At 49.1% G+C, this 20,143-nt stretch overlaps 1 long non-coding RNA gene and 1 pseudogene across 1 annotated transcript in view; both read right to left on the reverse strand.

Annotated features, from left to right (window-relative positions):
• The window catches only part of LOC123575843, a 102,157-nt gene that overhangs the window by 59,007 nt on the left and 23,007 nt on the right, over window positions 1-20,143 (reverse strand). The window lies entirely within an intron of this gene.
• Window positions 12,851-12,974, reverse strand: LOC123576347 (annotated as a pseudogene).

Below are 20,143 nucleotides of genomic sequence, written 5' to 3' on the forward strand. Positions count from 1 at the left end.
TTAGAAGGGGTGTCAGGGCCCATCGTCACTACTTAGAGAATTCTGAGGCTGCTTATGAGCTCGGGGGCTGAGATGAGAATTAGCTCACAAGGTCAGAGACATTTCTAGAGTGAAGGGTCAAAAAGAACTTTGACATCCTAAGTGTTACTCCAGAGTCAATGTAGAGGGGGAAAAACGTAGGAATTGAAATAATTGGTGCTTTTTTCCTTCTTCAAATGGAATTGGCCTTCTTTCAAATCTCCATGAGTTTATAAGCTGAAAGATCTAGTCCAACTCCCCATATTACAAGTAAGAGAACTGATCCCCTGAGGAATCACATCACCTCTTCACCACCCTATGGCTCAGCCCAGCTCTCCACTGAGGCTGGCACCAGGCCTATTTCCCAATTCAAAGACCCTTCTTCCACATCACAAGTCTCCTTCCAACATGAATATCAAACTCAGAAGGAGGTGGTCACAAGCTGCAACCTGCTGAGGTAGAAAGTAATCAATCATTTGGAGACAGGGGCTGTGCAGGGTCCCTAGGCAAGGCCTCACCTCTCCACCCCAGGCTCATATGCCACTTCCTTTTGCCAGGGCAGCTCCTGGACTGCTGGGTGTCCTTCTGCTCGGGACACTGAGCAAACTAGGTCGAGTATCCAGCAACCTTTCTTAAGCTTTGAAGGTCATCTCAATGCTCAGCATTTTCTCATCTTTTCAAGTAAGTGGTGAAAATGGAGATTTTTCAATATGGCATCCTGGGCTGATTCTCTGGGAGCCGCATCCGCACAGCCCCATGTATTGCCAGCGTATGTTTCTCCTTGTAGAGTGGATGCCAAATTAAGATTACATTTGGGAATCAATTTTCACAAAGAATTAAGGACGTCAAGCAGTAGCTTGTTAGAAAAATGTACTAGGGAGGAATATGGGCAGAAGTCCTGCTCACAATAGCGCCACACAAACTAGAAGTTTAAGGAGCACCTGTCCTGCTAGCACAATAGCATAGAAGTTTAAGGAGTGCAATTAAGGAGAAAGGGTCTTCAAAAACCACTAAAGGAATCCTGAAAATGTCACCAGGTGATCACTTACTGATGGATGGGAAAGTGAAATACTGCATAAATACCAAATTCATTTAACATATATTTAACATAATCCCCTTAAAAATTCTGATGCTACTTTTTGTGGGCAAATTATGTTTTTAGAGATAGAGGGAGAGAGCAGGGGAAGGGCAGAGAGAGAAGGAGAGAGAGAAAATCCCAAACAGGCACCACACTGTCAGTGCAGAGCCTGACGTGGGACTTGAACTCACAAACCATGAGATCGTGACCTGAGCCGAAATCAAGAGTCAAGACGATTAACCGACGGAGCCACGCAGGTGCCCCCGTGGGCAAATTTCATACCCCACGAACGTGTCTACATTTTACATCTCAGTACCTGTGAATATGTTGCCTTACGTGGTAAAAGAGACTTTGCAGAGGTGACCAAGGGTGAATACCCTGTAATGGGGGGAAACTATCCTGGATTATCCAGAGCCTGATCTATTCACCAGGGTCGTTAAAACTGGAGAATATTTTCTGGCTCCTCAGAGGGAAAAACAGAGGGAAACATTTGTTGCCTTTGACGATGGAAGAGGGGCCCATGAGCCAAGGAATACAGGTAACCCCTAGAAGCTGGAAAGGACAAGGAAGTGAATTCTCTCCTGAGAGCCTCCACAAAGGAATCACAGCCCTACTGCACTCTGATTTTGATCAGGTGAGCCCAGCATCAGACTTCTACCCTGCAGAACTATAAGGTAACTAATCTGCGTGGAGGTAAGCGATTAAGTTTGGGGTGCTATTTCATAGCAGTAAAAGAAAACTGATATACTATTTTTAAATCTAACCAAATTATGAAATTGTAAAATATTATTAAATTGGCCTAAGTTGAAAAATATAGGGGCGCCTGGGTGGCTCAGTCGGTTGGGTGTCTGACTTTGGCTCAGGTCATGATTTCACAGTTCGTGAGTTCGAGCCCCACGTCGGGTTCTGTGCTGACAGCTCAGAGCCTGGGGCCTGCTTCAGATTCTGTCTCTCCCTCTCTCTCTGCCCCTCCCCTGTTCACACTGTGTCTCTCTGTCTCTTGAAAATAAATAAATATTAAAAAAAAATTAAAAAAAAAAAGAAAAATATAGGGGCAAAAATGGGGGGGCATTTTAAATGTTCTCAAATTATAAAAATTGAAAGTGAGTGGAGGAGACCATCCTGTCAGGTATTGAAATACATCTGGCACCACAAAAAAAAAAAAAAAAGTGAAAACCAAATAAATGCTCCAGATATAGACTCTATCACATTAAATATTTTTATACACTTAAAGGAAACATTTCTATGCAATGGAGAAAGGAAAACAAATTTAAGAAATAGCTTAGAGATATCTGATCAGCAAATTTAAAAAAAATTAGTTTATATCCGCAACTTATACCATAAGTCAAAATAAATTCTGCATCACTAAAAAAGTAAATATTTTAAAATCCTATAAAATATGGCAAAAAATAAAATAAAATATAAAATTTAAATATATACAGGAATTAAAACTTTCTAAGCTTTCATCGATGGGAAAAATTCAGATATAATGCAATAAAAGATTTATCTTATAACTTCTAAAATAATACAAAAAAACTTAAGAGAAAAAGGATTAAAATGTGTTTAAAGGAAGATAAAGTGTTACTATCTATGTTATATCAAATGCACATGATCATCAAGTAAGAGGCCCGATAGATGAATGAGCAAAGAATATGATCTGGTCATCTATGCAGGAGGAATTGAAATTAGTAAACAAACATTTGAAAATGCTCTACCTTGCTGTGATCAAAGACAAACAAATTAAAATATTCATCAAGTACCATTTTATACCTATTATATTATCAAAAATAATGATAATACCCAAGGCTAAGCAGGTCCTGATGAAGTTAGTACACTTATACACTGTTGATTGCAATTTAAATAGATTCTGTCTGTAAATTTAGCTATATATATCAAAGGATAAAATACTAATTTTCTTGAATCCAGTAATTTCCATCACTAGGAATTTATGCTGAGGAAATAATTCAGAGAGGGAAATATTTGTGTAGGAAGGCATTTGTTTACTCCGGTAAAGAACAAAGGATAACTCAAATAGTTAAGAGAACTTACACTTTATGGAACATCAGACATTGGATGGCAAGAAGGCTATGTAGCAATATGGGGGGAAAAAGGCTAATGCAAAGTACTGAATTAAAGGTGAAAAAAATATTAGGTTGAATCACATCAATTACCATTTTCATTGGAAAACTGTAAAATATTGAAAACTCCACATGGTTCAACCTAATAGTTCTGTCATGGGTACAGATAGGTAAACATAGTGCTTTCTAGAGACCGGAGCTATGAGGAAACACAAAAAGAAAAACAGGTGAAGGGATGGTAGTTATCAAGGACAAACGTTTTAGCCTCTGTTGGTTTTCATGCTGTGGTAATATTATTTGAAAAATCAATTTTAATGTTAAAACATTAAAGACACGATTCCAATACAGATGGAGATATCTCCGGAAATAAGTTAAAAGACACCATTCCAGGATATCTTCCATTTCAAATTCTTTAATTTGCTGTGCAAGAATCGAGGTATTAAGTGTTCAACTAAGGTAAGAATTTGTTTTGAAAAACCCTGGTCAAAAGATGTCAGCATTAGTAATAAGGCAACATAGGAGAGCACCAGGTTTTAGAGTCAAACCCCATTTATTACCCATAAGACGTTGGAAAAATTACTTTACCTCATTTAACCTCAGTTCCCTTACCTGTCAAATGGGGACAGTAATGGTATTTACGGCAAGGTTGTCATAAAGATTGCTTGAGATGATGAATATCAAATGCCTCTTTGAGTCTCTGGCAAATAGTAAGCATTCAACAAATCTGAGCGAGTACATCATTATTAATGAACCAGCACAAATCTTTCAACAACGACTAAAGTTAGACAAGAATATTCACAGGAGGACACTTCTATATACATTCGGTTGGAAATTATTCCGACCTCATTTTTTTTTCTCTTGTCTTTTCTAAACACATTCTTAATCAAAACGGACCAGCCCACACTAGGCTATATGTAGAGTTATCTCCAAAATTAAAATGTAGAATACAGATTTGGGAGTGAGCGCAAATGTAAGCTAGAAACAAGGTTTCCTTCTCTATCTTAACCTGTAAAACGAGACGACAAAGTGGCCCCGGGCCGTAAAAGTACTCGGAATCATCACCTGTGGATGTGCTTTCTTGTTCTCTGGTGCGGTAAGATCCTGAAGGCCATACCTGACACTGGTCCTTCTCTGTCTGTGCAGCATGTATTCCCTTGGGGGACTGCCCCTCCCACATATGGGGGGCTCTGTCAACCACATGACATCCACCTCCTCCATCACAGGGGCAGTAGGCACCCAAGCTGAACAGCGAAATTCCCTCTTCGCAAACATCTCCTGAAAAGAAAGTCTCTCTCCTGAAATACTGAGTGAGAAGGTTCTAGGGTTCGGCCTTGAACTGGCAGGACCATGTCGACTGACTTCAATGGGCCTGTACTACTCTGTCCAGCTTCCCCTTCCGGGGCCGACACACTCCTCTCCCCAGCTGCCAGAAGTGTTGGTGGCAGGTGACTCAGAACTGGGTCTTTCACTGGGACTTGCTTTCTGCCACAAAGAAATACATCATCAAGTTATGCTCCCTCCCAGAGAGTGACCCTAGCCACTACCATGGAGTTGGTGCTGTGACCTCTGATGGAGGAATAGAAAGCCATAGACTCTTTGCTTCCATGTGGCCGCAACTCTGACGGGTTCCAGACCTTCTTACAGAATTAGCTGCAATTAGCTAATTACAGAATTAGCTCAGGATTAGCTGAGGCTTCGGTTGCAACCACTTCAGGGTTCATGCCCAATCACATCCTTCTCACTTCCTCACAGGTGTAATACCCAAAGGCTCTCCCCAGTAAACTCCCCATTCAAGAGTCTGTTTCCCGGGAACCCAACCTAAGGCATTTGGCACTTGAACAGAGCCTGTCCCATAATGGTACCAAGAAGAGACAAGAAATAGAGAAATTCGCCAACGTCACTCAACCTTGTTGAATGTGCATTCAGCAATGAACACCTCGATAGTGCTACACCTAAAGCTAGCCTGCTTCTTGGTCTTCCAAGATACGTGAGTCAATATACTCCACGTTTCAGTTTAACTGTCTAAAACTGGGTCTAAATCTCATATGACTGAAGGAGTCCTGACTAGTCTCATTACCTGCAATACTTAACACAGTCCTACGTACATGCACAGCGAGGAACAGTGTTTGTTGAATTTAACTTCTGCACGGCTTTACAGGGTTTCGTATAATGATGGCCTCATAAGGTGTTCTACGGAAAAGAAAAGTGGGAAAAGGGATTGTATCATAAAACAAGCTTGGTAAGGGGCACCTGGGTGGCTCAGTGGGTGAAGCATCCGACTTCAGCTCAGGTCATGATCTCAGGGTCGCTGAGTTCAAGCCCCGCGTCGGGCTCTGTGCTGATGGCTCAGAACCTGGAGCCTACCTTGGATTCCTTGGCCTCCTTCTCTCTGTGCCCCTCCCCCACTCATGCTCTGTCTCACTCTGCCTCTCAAAAGTAAATAAATGTTTAAAAGAATTTAAAACAAGCTTGGTGCTACATACCATATGTACCCCCCGACCCCAGATTATATATATATATATATATACACACACACACACACACACACACACACACACACGTGTGTGTGTGTGCATATTAAACATTCTGACCAATGTTGCAATAAGTTCTTTAAATTATAAATAAAACCTTTAAACTTCCTTTTAGGCAGGGTTTACTTGGCCACAGAACATCGTGGGCACAGGTAGAGCACCCAAATAGGCTTAGTTTGGCTTACACTTTGGAGACCACCAAATTCCAAACTTCCTCAGTTTGTTCACCGGCCCTCCTGTGTCCTGGGAAGTAGCACAACTTGCACAATATTTATTACCAGTGACAGAGGAAGAGAGCAGCCTTGACCTTCTTCAACTGATTGTTTATTCCGGCGACCGTATCCAAGACTCTGACAAGCCTTACTCCTCCTTACAGTCTATAATTCATACAAAAGGAGACTGAGCCTGGAGGTTTGATCAATTTCCCCCAAAAAACTTCTTTTAAGCCTGGTTCTCCTGCCTCCAGATGCCCAAATAATGTCAAACACGCCATTCCTTGACAATTCCTTAAAGCCCTACACCCAGATGTCCAAATAGAAACGTCAGTCTTGACGACATCGCTCTCATCGCCTCTGAACCTCAAACACAAATCACTTCTTTTATCGGATGGCCCAGAGACTCAGGGTGCCCTGAGTTGGAAGATATACTAGTTCGCTGGTGGGAAGCAATAAACAAGGTATCCCTGGGCTTGTTTGCATCATAAGCCCAAAACGAGCCTAGGACACTCAACTCTGTACATGTGCCCCCTGGGAAATTACTCTGGGTTATCGGAGAAGGAAAGACAGAAGCATGCAAAGATTAAAGGTGAAAATGAAACACAAGCCTGTCTGACTTCACAATTGTAGTCTTTCTACTTCACGCTACTTCTTGGATACTTGCAAATCCACGAAAGCAACGCCCTGGGGAAGAATTGGAGAACAGAAGACCCAGCCAGGGTCTAAAGCCCAATCTCTAATGCGTGGGGCTAGAGCTACTCCCTCCGGAAATGCCAGTTCAGGACAAAGCACTTTATTGGCCCAGAATTGCTGCCATAAAAGTCAGCCTGTGTTAAACACCCGAAGGCTGAGCCATACCCTCGCTGAGTGGTCAGTTGGCTTCCGTTTGATATCCTAGGTGTGAGGCTGATTTGCTGGACTGAAAGACACCAAGGCTGGAGACAGGATGAAGAATCTGGAGTTGATACAGGGCCGAGGTGGACAGAAGGCTCTCTGGGGCACTGAAAACTTGGAGAAATGACTGTCCATGGCTTCAGCTATTCACATCACTCCCAGCTGCAGTGGTTCTGATAAGTGATTCTGTCCCTTCTTTGGTAATCTATCAATTTACCTGCCCTTTCAGCATCCCATGTCAGATGCTCCTTTCTAACCAACAGCTTCAGGCCAAGTCACTTTTCCCCCTTAGCGACAGTGAATGGAATCAGTTCAAAGGTAGCCATCCCATTGGCTAGCCACGAACCGATAAACTTCCTAGATAATGTGAACTGAGACACAGGGACTGTTGCAAGTCAGGTGTTGGCACTGCAGCATGCGCTGAGGGCAGACGCATGACGCCAAGCTGGATGCCAGCCAAAGCTATGGAGCTTCAGAGAGTGAGGGCCTCGCAGAGAAAGCGGGTACAGAAGAGGAGGACGGAGAAGATGTGCAGATAGGAGCAGACAAGAAAGAATGAAGCCCCAGAGAAAGACAAAGAGAACGACTGCCTGACAGCTCTCTGATATTCTGCAGAGTCTGCCTGTACTGCATACGGTTTGGGTATCATTTCCAGAAGCCTCAACATAAATCCTGCACAAATTAGCCCAAGTGGGGGGGGTTCCTGTGGCTGACAAACGATTACCTGACTCGATGTAAACATATCCATGTGTTTAAAAACCGTTGGTTGAGTGCCAGCCAGGCATGATTGTGCTAAGCGTTGTAGCTCCCCAGGTGAGGCAGTGGGCCCCCTCTCTGCCTGGGAATCCAAGCTCAAAAATAGGTCCTTACTTTAGAACAAGTGTATACCATGTGTGCTGGGGACCGAAGAGAAGCGCTGTGCAATCTGCCTTAAGGGAGGGGAGCAAGAAAGGCTTCCCAGAAGAAGGACATGATGTCAGGCTGCTGAGCCAGAAGGACAGGAAAACATTTGCTAGGTGGGCAAGGAGAGCGTCCCAGGAAGAATGAAGAACATCAACAAAAACAAGGGCACGAGCAAGTCCGGCCACACATGAGCACTATGGGAAGGGCCTTTGTTGTGTCGGGAACAAAGAGAGGAAGGAGACGGCACAAACAGGAAGAGAGGACTCTGAACCTGTTAGCAACAATCAGCGAGAAAAGAATGCAAAGGAGTTTACGTTTTTATCTTTCACCCAAACAGGAGACTGTTGAAGCTTTGAGAAGGAAACGATATGCGTACAAGTATTTTAGAGCAACGACTCCAATAGTGAAAGGGAACCAGGAGGCAGTGTTGGTGGTGTCAGAAGCACAAATTCGAAGCTGTTACAGTATTTTGAGCAAAAGAATTCCTTTACTACGATGGGGAAGGTGGGGTTCAAGAGAAGGGTGCACATACGTGCGATGCTGAGATAGAAGCTATAGGACTGTAGTGCCTAAGTGTGGTGGGAAATGAAACAATCAAGGATGGTTCTCAGATTTCTAGTGGAGTGCCTGGGTGGACACAGAAAGCATCACTAGATTTAGTGAGATGGAGGTCCCTGGGGATCCCAGCCAGACCTATTGTGGTGGGGACCAGATTAGTCGGCTGAGAAGTGTGGGTGGGAGGTGGAAAATGGAGACAGCAAGCACCCAAAATGCCCCAGAGGAGTTCGTACACGAAGGAGAGAGGAGAAATGGGTCTGTGGTTGCAGACAGAAGTGGGTTCGAAGATCATTTGAGGAAGCTTGTTTCTTGTTTTCATCTTTTAGTGGGAGACATTGGAGCATTTTCAATGTTACTAAGAAGGATTCACAGGAGAGGGGGAATTGAGGGCTCAGGAGCAGGAAGGGACAAAGGCCAGTGTGTGACTCCAGAGACAAAGAGAAAGGGTGAGATTTGTGAGTCAAGATACTGTCCTTAAATGGATCTGGATCTGGGAGTGAGTGTGGCTACAGATGCGAATTTAGAAATGACGGCAAAAGCATGGTGGAGAGAGGCAGGTGTCACCCACGGGAGCACAAAGAACAAGAAGAGAATAGAGACCATGGCCAAACACGGAGAGGTGTCCATGTCTAAGGAGTGGACAAAAGAAAGGAGGCCCCTTGGGAGACTGCGAAACAATGCCCAGAGGGGTCCTGGAAAAGAGGGAGGATCTGTAGTCATGAACCCTCCCCCCCTTGTGTCTGGGTCACCAAAATAGCCTTCCGACTGATTTCCCAACTACTTAATCCCTGACCCAGTGTCCCTGCCAGGACCACGGCAGGGGTGATCAGAGCAAACGTCAGGAGCAGTAGACAAGGAACGTATCTTTGATGGGTAAAAACATAACAAGCCACCTGAGCCTCCATTTACCCCACCAGCTGCCTGCTGTGTGACTTTGGGCAAGCCTTCTTTTTCTTTCCATTTCACCTCTCCCATGTGTAAAATAAGGACAACAACATTTTCTTTAACAACCTCATGGGTTGTCCTAAAAATTACATGAGTTACTGGCTGTGAGAATGTTCTAAACTTTGCAAAATCACAACACAGGCACGAAGAGTTATTATTAATCTTGCTTCACGGCTCATCTTTTCTCAAATAGTTCTACTGGCTCCCTGTCTTGGCTTCCAGCAGTGTAATGGATGGTTCTGTCACCACCCAAACACTATTGCCCTTTCCTTTTTGGGTCGTTCCAAATCTGAGTCACCGTTAAGCAAATGCAATGCGTTTTGCAGGTAGAGTTGGCAAGATGTGCTCCATTTGCTTTTGGCCCAGTCCTTTAATTGCGCTTGGAAGTAAACAGCAGATTACAGAAGGAAGAGGACAGTGTGATTTGGAAAAAGAGAGAAAAACGGAAACTGAAGTGGGTTTGGCTGGGAAGTAGGGAGTACGTCACACAAACTCAAAATAATTGGGAATATGTGCAGTTGCCTAAAGGCATTCAGAGCTTAAACCTCCTTGCTAAGAACACTCCTATGCCTAGGTTTCACTGCCTTCCATGATGTGACCCCATCATGGGTCACCGTTGCTTTCCTGCACATCATTATAAGTCTCCCCACTGTCCACCAACATGCCTATTTCTGCCTCCACACGTTTCCCCATTAGATGCCTCCCAAGAACAGCCTCTTAGCCTGCCCCAACTATGCCAGCCCCAGCCTCTCCTTACTCAGGAAACCTGACCTCCTTTTCCAAATTTTTCCAGAACCTAGAATCCAAACCACATTTTAGTGCATCGCTGGAGCCTCCCTGATGGCCATTATCTCATGTGCACTGGTCTTTTCTAACATGGACATTAAACAACCATTATGTTCGGGCTGCTTTTATTCAAGATGCATACATTTCCCAGTTTATACATAAGGAAATGAAGTCTCATGGAGCTAAACTGCCCAAAGTTGGCAGGTGTTGAGGCCTCCTGGGTATGACAGTAAAGTTCAGCCTCGTATTTCTCCTGACTTTGTCTTCCCCGTGGTGCCTCCCACAGCACCGGTTCCTGAGGAGCTCTGGGCATCTGGGAAAGAAGATGCCAACATATAAAAAGCTGCTGAGAGGGAGATAAGAGGACCCTAAAAATCGATACCTTGTTTCCCCAACATCTCTTGATTACAGAGGATACCAACCACATTGCAGTCCCTCACGCCACAATACTAAACCAGAGTCCCAAATAGCTTTGGGGGAAATGAGGATGTCCTTTTCCCATTCACCATTAAGTAATGTTTGATTTTCTATATTTCTCATGTGACTTTAATCAGAGCGTGCAAATGTATGCAGACTGTGATTTTCACAACCTTTTAAACAGAATAATACTTTCTGTATCCCAGCACCTTAGCCCACCGGAGTGTTATTTGTGTTACTGTGAACTAAGATGCGGATTCGCCACAATTAGCCATCACCATGGTAATTTTATGCCTTTTGTGTTCAGTTTCTGTTGCATATGCTCATCAAGGAGACTGAAGCTTTACTGATGAAGCAAAATTCATGACCTGCCTTTGGATGTAAGTGCATCAGATTTAAAGAAATGTTTTCAAATCCTGATGGCATCCCGTGTCTGGCTTACTTTTGAGAGAGAATTAAAATGTGCTGTCTTTTACTCCTTCGTCTTTGAGCTGGGACTGGCAGATTCTCTGGCAAAAACATCATGGTTTCAGGGGGAACATAAGCCCCTAAGAGCTTTCAAACCCTCCAGGGGATCCCTTCCGTTTGCTTGAATGATCGCAATTACTGCAAGGTTCAACTGAACCTTGTTTCTTACATCAAGTATGAGGACAAGGGTGCAGCTGTCGTAGACCATCTGCAGTGATGACCCCCCAGTATACGTGTGCCACTCCTCCCTGCGAGGAATCGATTTCCCTTACCCTTACATCTGGCCCCGGGACTTGTCTCGACTAATAGAATACGGCAAACACGATGCTGTACAAATTCGGATGTCAAGGCCCTAGGAGACCTGACAGTTTCCACTTTTATTCTTGTAGAACCCAGCAGCCATGAAGAAATATGATGAGGGCCCATCTGGAGATGGAGTCCCAGCCAGTCATTCTAGACACCTGAACTGAGGCAAGAAACATGTCAGGGAAGCTATTTTGGACATCCTAGCCCCAGCCAAACTCCCAGCTGAATGCAGACATAGGAGTGACCCCCGCCAACATCATGTAGAGCAGGAAAACCTCCCAGCTGAGCTCAGCCAGGCCACAAAATCAAAAGAATTGTTAAATAGAATGGTGGTTGCCAGAGGATGGGGGAAGGGGGATATGGGGACTTGTTCAATGGGTATAAAGTTACAGTCGGGCAAGATAAGTGAATTAGAGACTTGCCATACAACAAAGGGCCTATGATTAACAATACGGTGTTGTGCACTTAAAAAATCGTTAGCATGGTAGACCCATGTTAAGTATTTCCACAACAACAACAAAAAGCAAAGAGATACAAGGAAACTAAACTTTTGGATAGATTTATCACCTTGATTGTGGTAGTGATGGTATTTTGGGTGTATTTATGCTGGAACTCATTGAATCATATCATTCAATATGTGTAGTTTTTTGATGTATCAATTATACCTCAATAAAGCTGAGAAAGAAAGAAAGAAAGAAAGAAAGAAAGAAAGAAAGAAAGAGGAAGGGGAAGGGGAGGGGAGGGGAGGGGAGGGGAAGGGAAGGGAAGGGAAGGGAAGGGAAGGGAAGGGAAGGGAAGGGAAGGGAAGGGAAGGAAAGGGGGAAGGGGAAGGGGAAGGGGAAGGGAAGGGAAGGGAAGGGAAGGGAAGGGAAGGGAAGGGAAGGAAAGGGGGAAGGGGAAGGGGAAGGGGAAGGGAAGGGAAGGGAAGGGAAGGGAAGGGAAGGGAAGGGAAGGAAAGGAAAGGAAAGGAAAGGAAAGGAAAGGAAAGGAAAGGAAAGGAAAGGAAAGGAAAGGAAAGGAAAGGAAGGTGGTGTTTTAAGCCACTTCATTTGGGGGTGGTTTGTTACACAGCAACAGCTAACTGATACAGCAGCTAAGGGAAGGAAGATGCAACAAGATCCCTGATCATCACTGTTACTGGGCAGAGCATGTACAGCCCCCACTTCTTCCTTGCACAAAACTTTCCCCTCCAACCAGGCTCACCCACTGCCTCCATAATCTGCTTTGTTCAGCCTGCAAGATACATCTTGGATCTCATTCGTGTGGTTTTCTCTGTGTCGTTGTTGTTTACCCCTTTGCTCCCTCTCTCCTCTGTCCAGTGGGATTAACCCCTCTCCTCCTTTAAGCTCCTTTTAAGCTCTGTAGCTATCTTAATTATTTCTTGGGTCAGTATATGGTCAAGCTCTGTGTGCACCCATCTGCCTCTTCCACTTGTCCACACGGTTACTTTTAGTTCCACATTTTCAGTTTAAGAGCTGGTGTAGAGTCAGTTCTCAATCATGATTGCTGAATGAACGAATCGGGGCTTCCCACCTCTGTACCCTTGCCCTCACCTGGCCTCCCTTTGCTTATCAGCATCTTACACTTAATTTCCTCCACGAGATCTTTCCTGGACCCTCTTACCAAGTGACCTCTTATCCTGGAGCTTATTTTATACCTGTGTAAGACTCATTTATTTCAAGTCGTCACGGCGGGGGTATTGGGGAAAGTGTTCAATTAGCAACAATTGCGCCTCGGATAAACCTCGTTGGCTACGATACTGTCACTGCGCAAAGCTATGTAAGACTTCTTTAAAAATTCAACGTTAAAATACTCTTTAACACACCTGGTCCAGTCGCATAAGGCTGCCACTTAGCCTTCACAGCCACCAGGCCACAGGGCTCAGCCCTTCTTCCTACAAGGCCGCCTCTGCTCTTCCCACTGCAGGGAACCCTACCGTGTAAGGGAGTTGCTGACCTAACCGATCAGAGACCACATCATTCATTCAGCATGTCGCCATGTTGCCAGTGTGGGATCCCAGGCTCAATCCTTTCCTCCTGCTTTAGGCCTGGTCCCTGGAGTGAGTCTGCCCCATCCACCTTTTCCTTCCACCAAATAAGCCAGCGATGGATAAGCAGACCACTTGAAGGCTCACACCCCCCTCTCCAGGTACACCTCAGCGAATGGATCCCAAGATTGAGATTTTACAGAGTGGGTAAGGGAGAGAGATGTGGGAGTCCCCACTGGAGACCCAAGTCCCAGTCGTATTCTTTATCCAGCTTGCATCCAAGAGCCCTGTTGCGGTAAGCAGCTTCTGAGAGGCCCCCGGTGGTCTCCACCACTTGGCGTTTGCACTCCGATGTGATCCCCTCCCAGCGAGGACGGTTGCCCCAGTGGTGACTTGGTTCCAGCCAGCAGCATATGGCAGAGGTGAGAAGATGCCCCTGATGAGGCTGCGTAAAAGTGTTACATCATCCTGCTAACGGACTCTGCCCTTTGCTGGCTTTGATGACGTAAGCTGCCCTATTGCAGGGGTCCCCGTGACGAGGAACTGAGGGTGACCTCGGGCCAACAGCCGGCAAGGAGCTGAGGCTCTCAGTGTAACCTCATGTGAGTAGCTGAATTCTGCCATCGGCCACGTGAATGAGCCACGCAGACCCTTGCCAGCCAAACCTTCAGATGGGAATTGGGGCCCTTTGATCGCAGCCTCACGAAAGACCGCGAAAACAGGGGACCCAGGTAAACCATGCCCCAAATCCTGACCCATAGACACCGTGAGATAATAAACGGGTGCTGTATTAGGCCACGAAGCAATATAAAATCAATGCAACCACACTGAGGGTTTGAGGTACCTGCTGAGAAATCAATAAAGCTCTACTTTGATTCCCATTGCATTATTTTGGGTATACTTTCCTTAAGATGGTATGAGGGATGATAGGGAAGGGAGAATTTGGCCACGCATGGGTCCTAATATTTTCAAAATCACTCCCCAGTCTAGGACAGTATTATTAGTATCCCCATTTTAAAGTCAAGCAAACTCAGGATCACACAGGTTGGTATTTGCTCAAGTTTCTCTCTCCTGCCAGTCCCCTAACTCCGGATACAGGGCTCCTTCCCCTCCGACATAGCTGCAGCCTGGTACTTACGGTTGCTGCAGGATCTTTAAGCAAAGCTCTGCTTTCATTAATTACGCTGGAAGCAGTCCGAGAGCGGGCACTCCCTCGGGCATGTTTCTGTTCTCGGTGGCAGCACACAGGTGGCGTGGGGGGTGACACTAAGGCAGAAAGATGCCTGGAGCTGCCCTGCAAGTACCCAACCTGGGCAAGCCTCTCCCGTGCCACCCAGCAGCATCTCTTCTGGGAATATACTTCAGTAGCCGTCCAAATAAAGCAGTTCAGAGCTGAGATGTCTGCGAATATGCAGTGACCCAGCTATTTGACACGGATTGTTTTATGGTATGAATAAAATTGAGTGTTCTGGGAAGTGCCTTTTAAGTGAACCAGGTCTAAGTCCAAGGTTCTAGAAAGCTTTTAGTTTCAATGCAAACTCACGGGAAGGGGGAGGGACACCAGCGTTAAGGAGATGCCCCAAAGAAGGTGAAGGATCCAGACAGCCATAGACAAAGTTCAAAGCCCAAGGGCCAAGGGCAGGGCAGGCATGGTGGCAAGCCAACAGGAAAACGGTAGGTAACTACAGCAACTACAGCTGGCCGGCACGGTAGGTAACTACAGCTCGAGACAGGCCTCAGGGGAAAGAGGAAGAACCGGGGCGACAAACGTGAACTTGAAACCAGCAGTGTGCGACTCACTAGGACCGCGGGCAAGTCCCTCTGCCTCTCTGGATGCCGAGGCGCGGCTGGTACCGGCCGCACAGAGCCGCCGTGGGGACCGGCGAGAAGGGGTGGCCTCCGTGTTTCGGGAACCGAAAGGGCTGTTACCTTCCTAGAATATTGGTAATGAGATAACCGAGGTTAGGGAGGGAGGGCAGGGAGCAGGTGACGCACCTGCCCGATCGGCCCGGGGCTGCGCAGGGAGCCGGGCAATCGCGTTTTGGGTACTCCAGAACCCCGAACACCAGGGCGAGGTGAAACCCCCGGGGTTGGGGCAACGCTGGAGGAATGCTGGGACCGTTAGGATGCCGGAGTTGGGGGGAGGGCCCCCGCAGAGACGGGGCCCAGGCTTCCGGGGGAGGGGACGTCCCCTGGCTGGCGCTGGTGTCTCCGAGGGGAGCAGCGAGGCCGGCCCTGCGCACTGACACAGCCACGCTGGGCATTCGGCTGCTGCCGTGGCCCGAGAGGGCGCTGCCGGTGAGAGGAGGCATTGCTGGGGTGCTGCCCCCCCGCCCATCGGCAGGGAAACGGCAGCGAGCAGACCCTTCCTCCCTCTTGCGCCCCTGCTGGCAAATCCTGGCAGGGAGCCAGCGGGCAAGGCAGATCCGGGGTTCCAACGTCCAGCATCGCCCCGCCGAGCGCGGCATACCGGGTTCAGAGCTGGGAGTTGATGGCTTAGTACCTGGCACAGCAGCTGTCGAGCAAAGGTGGGGAAGAGAATGTCTGTGGTAACAGATTTCGTCGAAGGACTTGCCTCTAAGACCAGAATTCTTCCCAAGCTCCAAAGTCCACCTGGGCGCGCGGGAGGAAGAGAATTCCTGCAGGGCCCTATTCTCTTGGCTCCTGCCCTGTGATGCAAGAGGCGGGCAGAGCCATTCTGTCCCCTCCCCGGCATGGTGACGGCACCCAGGAGCCAGCCAGGGTGCCGGCAGCCACGGCAGCCAGGCCGACCCTGGGGCGAGTCTCGGGGCCTCCTCCCGCGGGGCCACGTTGCCAGCTTTGCAAACGTTTAGACAGCTGGGCTGTGAGGAGCACTGGGCAGCTTTAAAACTGGATGTGGGTCATTATTCTTTCATGAGCCACCACAGCCCAACAGCACAAGGCCAAAGGCGTGCACGTGGGAGCCGCTGCATGGGTGGGTCTGCTCTGCTGCAGTGCATTTGAGTCTCTGAAAGGTTTAGAGATGGTCCCGCAAACGCTACACATGCCTGGCCACCAGAGCAGGTGCCATGGTGCAACAACGACCACGGAAGAGGGTCAGAGAGAGAGGGAGCCGGAGATCCAAAGCGGGCTCTGCCCTGCTGATGTGGGGCTCGAACTCACCGGCCGGGAGATCGTGTCCTGAGTCCCCGCCATGCCCAGCCGCTCAACAACTGGACCACGCAGGCTCCCGCCTTCCAGGGCTTCTTATTCACCTGCTTTCCCGTTAGCACATTCCAGAGCCTTACTTTCCGCTTTCCCGTCTCCCGCCTTCCATTCTTTTCTCTCTCTCTTCTTTTTCCTTGTCATGCATTCCTGCTTCCCTCAATCCCCTTTTCCCTTTCTTGTGGGTCCAGTCCCTCTCAGTCTGTCTGTTATTCTTCCTCTATCTTTTCTCTATCTGCGTGTGGACCCGTCTGTCCACATTTCTCTGCACGTGCATGCACAAGTGCGTGTGTGTCTGTCTGTGCGTGAGTGCACGCGCGTGTGCGTTTCCCTAGTGCCTTCTACCCCCTCCGGCTTCTCCGCCTCCCTGGGGTCACCACTTTCAGCTCCAGTCTCTCCGGATGGAAGAACGAAGTGCCTTTTCCCCCCGGTAGAGGGGCAGGGGGTGGGGGGGTAGGGGTCTCAGTTTTATTTCCTTGCTCCCTCTGCCAATGAGAAGAGAGTGGGGCAAAGACGCGTTCAAGTCAGGACCCGAGTACAGAGTCCCGAGCATGTGCTTCACAATGAAACACAGACGCATAATTCAGTCCAACACATATTTGCCATGTGCCAGGCCACACGCTCACTCATTACTAGGGACTTGAAGACGAATCACATGGGGAATATGTGCCACGGATCCCACGGTCTGGGGAGGGAAACAGCTCGGCGAAAGATGTTGCAAAGGGGCATCTGAGTCGGGCTGGGGAAGGCGTTAGTCAAGAAAGGCTTCCTGGAGGAGGTCAGGCTGAAGTTTGAAAAATGTGTAGACGTTAACCAGACGGAGAGATGAGAAAAGCACATCCAAGACAGATGGCATAGCGCAAGCAAGAGCATGGGGGCAACCAACCAACCCACAAGCAAACAACCCGGCCAGGGTGTGCAGGGCCCCGCACGCAGCACGGGGGCTACCGGACCCAAGAACTGGTGCGGGCGGAAGAGGTGGGAGGTGGCTGCCTGGCGCGAGGCCTCACGAGCCAGGCTGTGGGGATCCCGCCAGCGCCCCTCCCGCTGCCCTCGGCGCTCGGTGCTCCGCCGACAGCTGCTTCTTGCACGCGCCTGCACTCTGCCTGGGGGCAGCCTCTGGCCGCTGGAGCCCGCTGGCCCCTATGCAGGGCAGACCACGGTGTCAGGTAATTAACACTCCTGGGAGCAAACTCAGCCAAGGACCAGTGGGAGCCTTGGAGAAGAGCTGGGTTCGTCACCCCGTTCGTGGCAATTCTGAGGCCCGTTCTCGGCATCTCGGGGCCCCTGCGGGATCGGGCTCCCATCCTCCACGGTGGTCGTCTGCTCACTGGCACACCCCGTATCAGCTGCCTGCCTTTCCCCATGTCGCATCCACAGCCCCTCCATCTCTCCAGTAAACCCCTGACTCAGACTGGTGCAGTCCCCGTGGGCACGAGGGAACCCACTAAGGCCTCTGGGAGGAACGGCAGTCCCACGTGCATTCTCGGAGGACACCCTGGTGACCAGTTTGGAGGGTAGGTAACAGGCCGCTACAATAACCCGTCCTAGGGATGAGGAGGACCGCCCGGGGGGCACCCAGGGCAGGGAGGAGAGTAAGGAAGGGTCAGGTGCAGAACACAGAGAAGAGCTAGGGTTGACGTGTCACAGCCTCTCCTTCGAAGAAGTCAACACGCTTTCATAATGCAGGGCGACGGAAACCGAGAAGGCAAGGTCTGCATCGAGGAGCCCCAGAGCGAGCTGCCTTGCATAGAGGGGGCCGGGAAGGAGGAAGCACAACCATCCTAGGGGCGGTTAATTCCCAGAAGAGCTGCGAAGAATGAGCTAGATCCCTGCAGGAGGCAGGGGTCGGAGGAATGTGGGGCCAGGCGGGCGTGACTGCTCAGCATCCATGAGCAGCCAGGATGGTTGGGGCATAGAGCAAAGAGTGGGGCGCCCCCGGCGAGGGCAGGAGGCACGTGCCACAGAACCCACTCCCCAGCTGCTCTTGCTCATCTGAGTCCAAACCCGCCCTGGGCTCTACCTGGGCACAAGCAGGGCTGAGCGAGGGGTGAGAGGCAGGGAGCCACAGGCCCGACCCCCAGAGAGGCCTAGGAGACGCCACCGGCTGTGCGTGGGAAGGTGTGTAGGTGGCTGCGATGCCAAACCCTGCCCACATCCGACCTCCCACCTAGCCGGTGGAGCCAACTCCGTCCCCCGGTTTGTGGGGATACGGCTGCCAACGGATGTCAGGGAAGTTCCCAGAGCTCTTGATGGAGGTGAGGGCAGCATTCCCAGGAGGAAACCCACAGAGTTTAAAATGTTCAAGCAAACGTACACAACTCCTATCCGCCAAACCCTCCCGCAGCGTGGCTAAAATAGAGCAACACGGATTTATCGGTTGATCTCCCATCATTCCTCCGCTCACCTTCTATGGAGGTGACGTAACGGACCGAGATGGCCAGGAAAGGGAAAGGCAAAGAGAAAGCTAGGTGTCAGGTGGATCGGAGTACAGAAAGCATCCCCTGAAAGAAACTCCATGGGTTCGTCGTCTGTCCTCCACTGGTGTTCTGGCAAACGGCTCCTCATGCTTTCACCCGACTTGGAAGGTTTGCTTCTGAGAAGCAAGGAATTCTGAGGAAGGAAGGAACTAGCATCTGTCGACACCCCACTGCCCCACACGGTTGCCAGCTCTACAAAACGGGGCTCATTCCTTTGGTCTCGTAGATAAAGAAACTGTCCCAGAGATTTCAAGAACTTGCTTTCGACCGGTGGAGGCCAGAATTCACACTCGCGCCTGGTTGATTCAAGTATTCAATATTGTTGTTTACCTAGAAGGCCATATTTGACTTACTCTGGGGTTAGAACGGTCTTGACGGTCTTTCCCACCCTGTTCGAAATGGCCTGTGTAAGGGGGAGCCAAGATGGCAGAAGAGCAGGAAGATATTTTTTTTTTTTTTTTACCTCTCACGTCCATGAAATCCAGCCCCACCAACACTAAACCATCCTGCACGCCCAGAAAACTGACCTGAGGATTAACACAACAATGTGCACACCCTGAACCACAGAACTCAGCAGATACGCGGCACGGAGAGGTGAACTGGGGGAGAGAGAAGCCCCGGAGGGCAGGGAGCTGTTTGGGGGGGGGAGGGGGGGAGAGGGGGGAGATGGGGGCGGGGGGGGGGGCGGTGGAGAGTACGGGGAAAGCACCCCTCCCCAAAAGCAGCTGGAGAGAACATGGAAAAGTGGAAACAGCTGCAGGGACTGAACTAAAAAGGGAGAAAGACAGGAGAAGGTTTAAGTTCCATTCAGACTCTAAAAACGGGATCGCAGAGTCGGAAACTCCGCAGCTCGATACCTGGCGGTGCTCTGGTGGGAAGGGCGAGTCCCCAGGAGCCGAGTCGAGTCCGGGGGTCTTCGGGCCACGCGGGAGAGGCGGTTCCCCTGCCGGGAGGACACCTGGGAGAGGCTGTGTGCCCTCCCCCCCACAGGCGAAGGTGTCGGCAGACCCCGGAGAACAACCGCACCCGCTGGTGCTGGAACAAGGCCGCTGGGGGTGAAGCCTGGCGCCAGATGTGTGTTGTGATTTTCCGGAATCCCTGAGGCGCTGCTGCTACACGATCGCGTCGACTTTTTCTGGGGCGGCTGCAGTCTCTGGGCGGCGGCGGCAGCCCGGTCCCACGAGGATTCCTGGGTGCGGCCGGCACCGGCCATTGCTCGGGGAGACCCTCCCGCAGAGGATCTGGGAGGGACAAAGCCGCAATCCCTCAGAAGTGAGGGGTCGGGAGACACAG

This window comes from Leopardus geoffroyi, chromosome C2, assembly GCF_018350155.1.
Source record: "Leopardus geoffroyi isolate Oge1 chromosome C2, O.geoffroyi_Oge1_pat1.0, whole genome shotgun sequence".
Lineage (NCBI taxonomy): Eukaryota > Metazoa > Chordata > Mammalia > Carnivora > Felidae > Leopardus > Leopardus geoffroyi.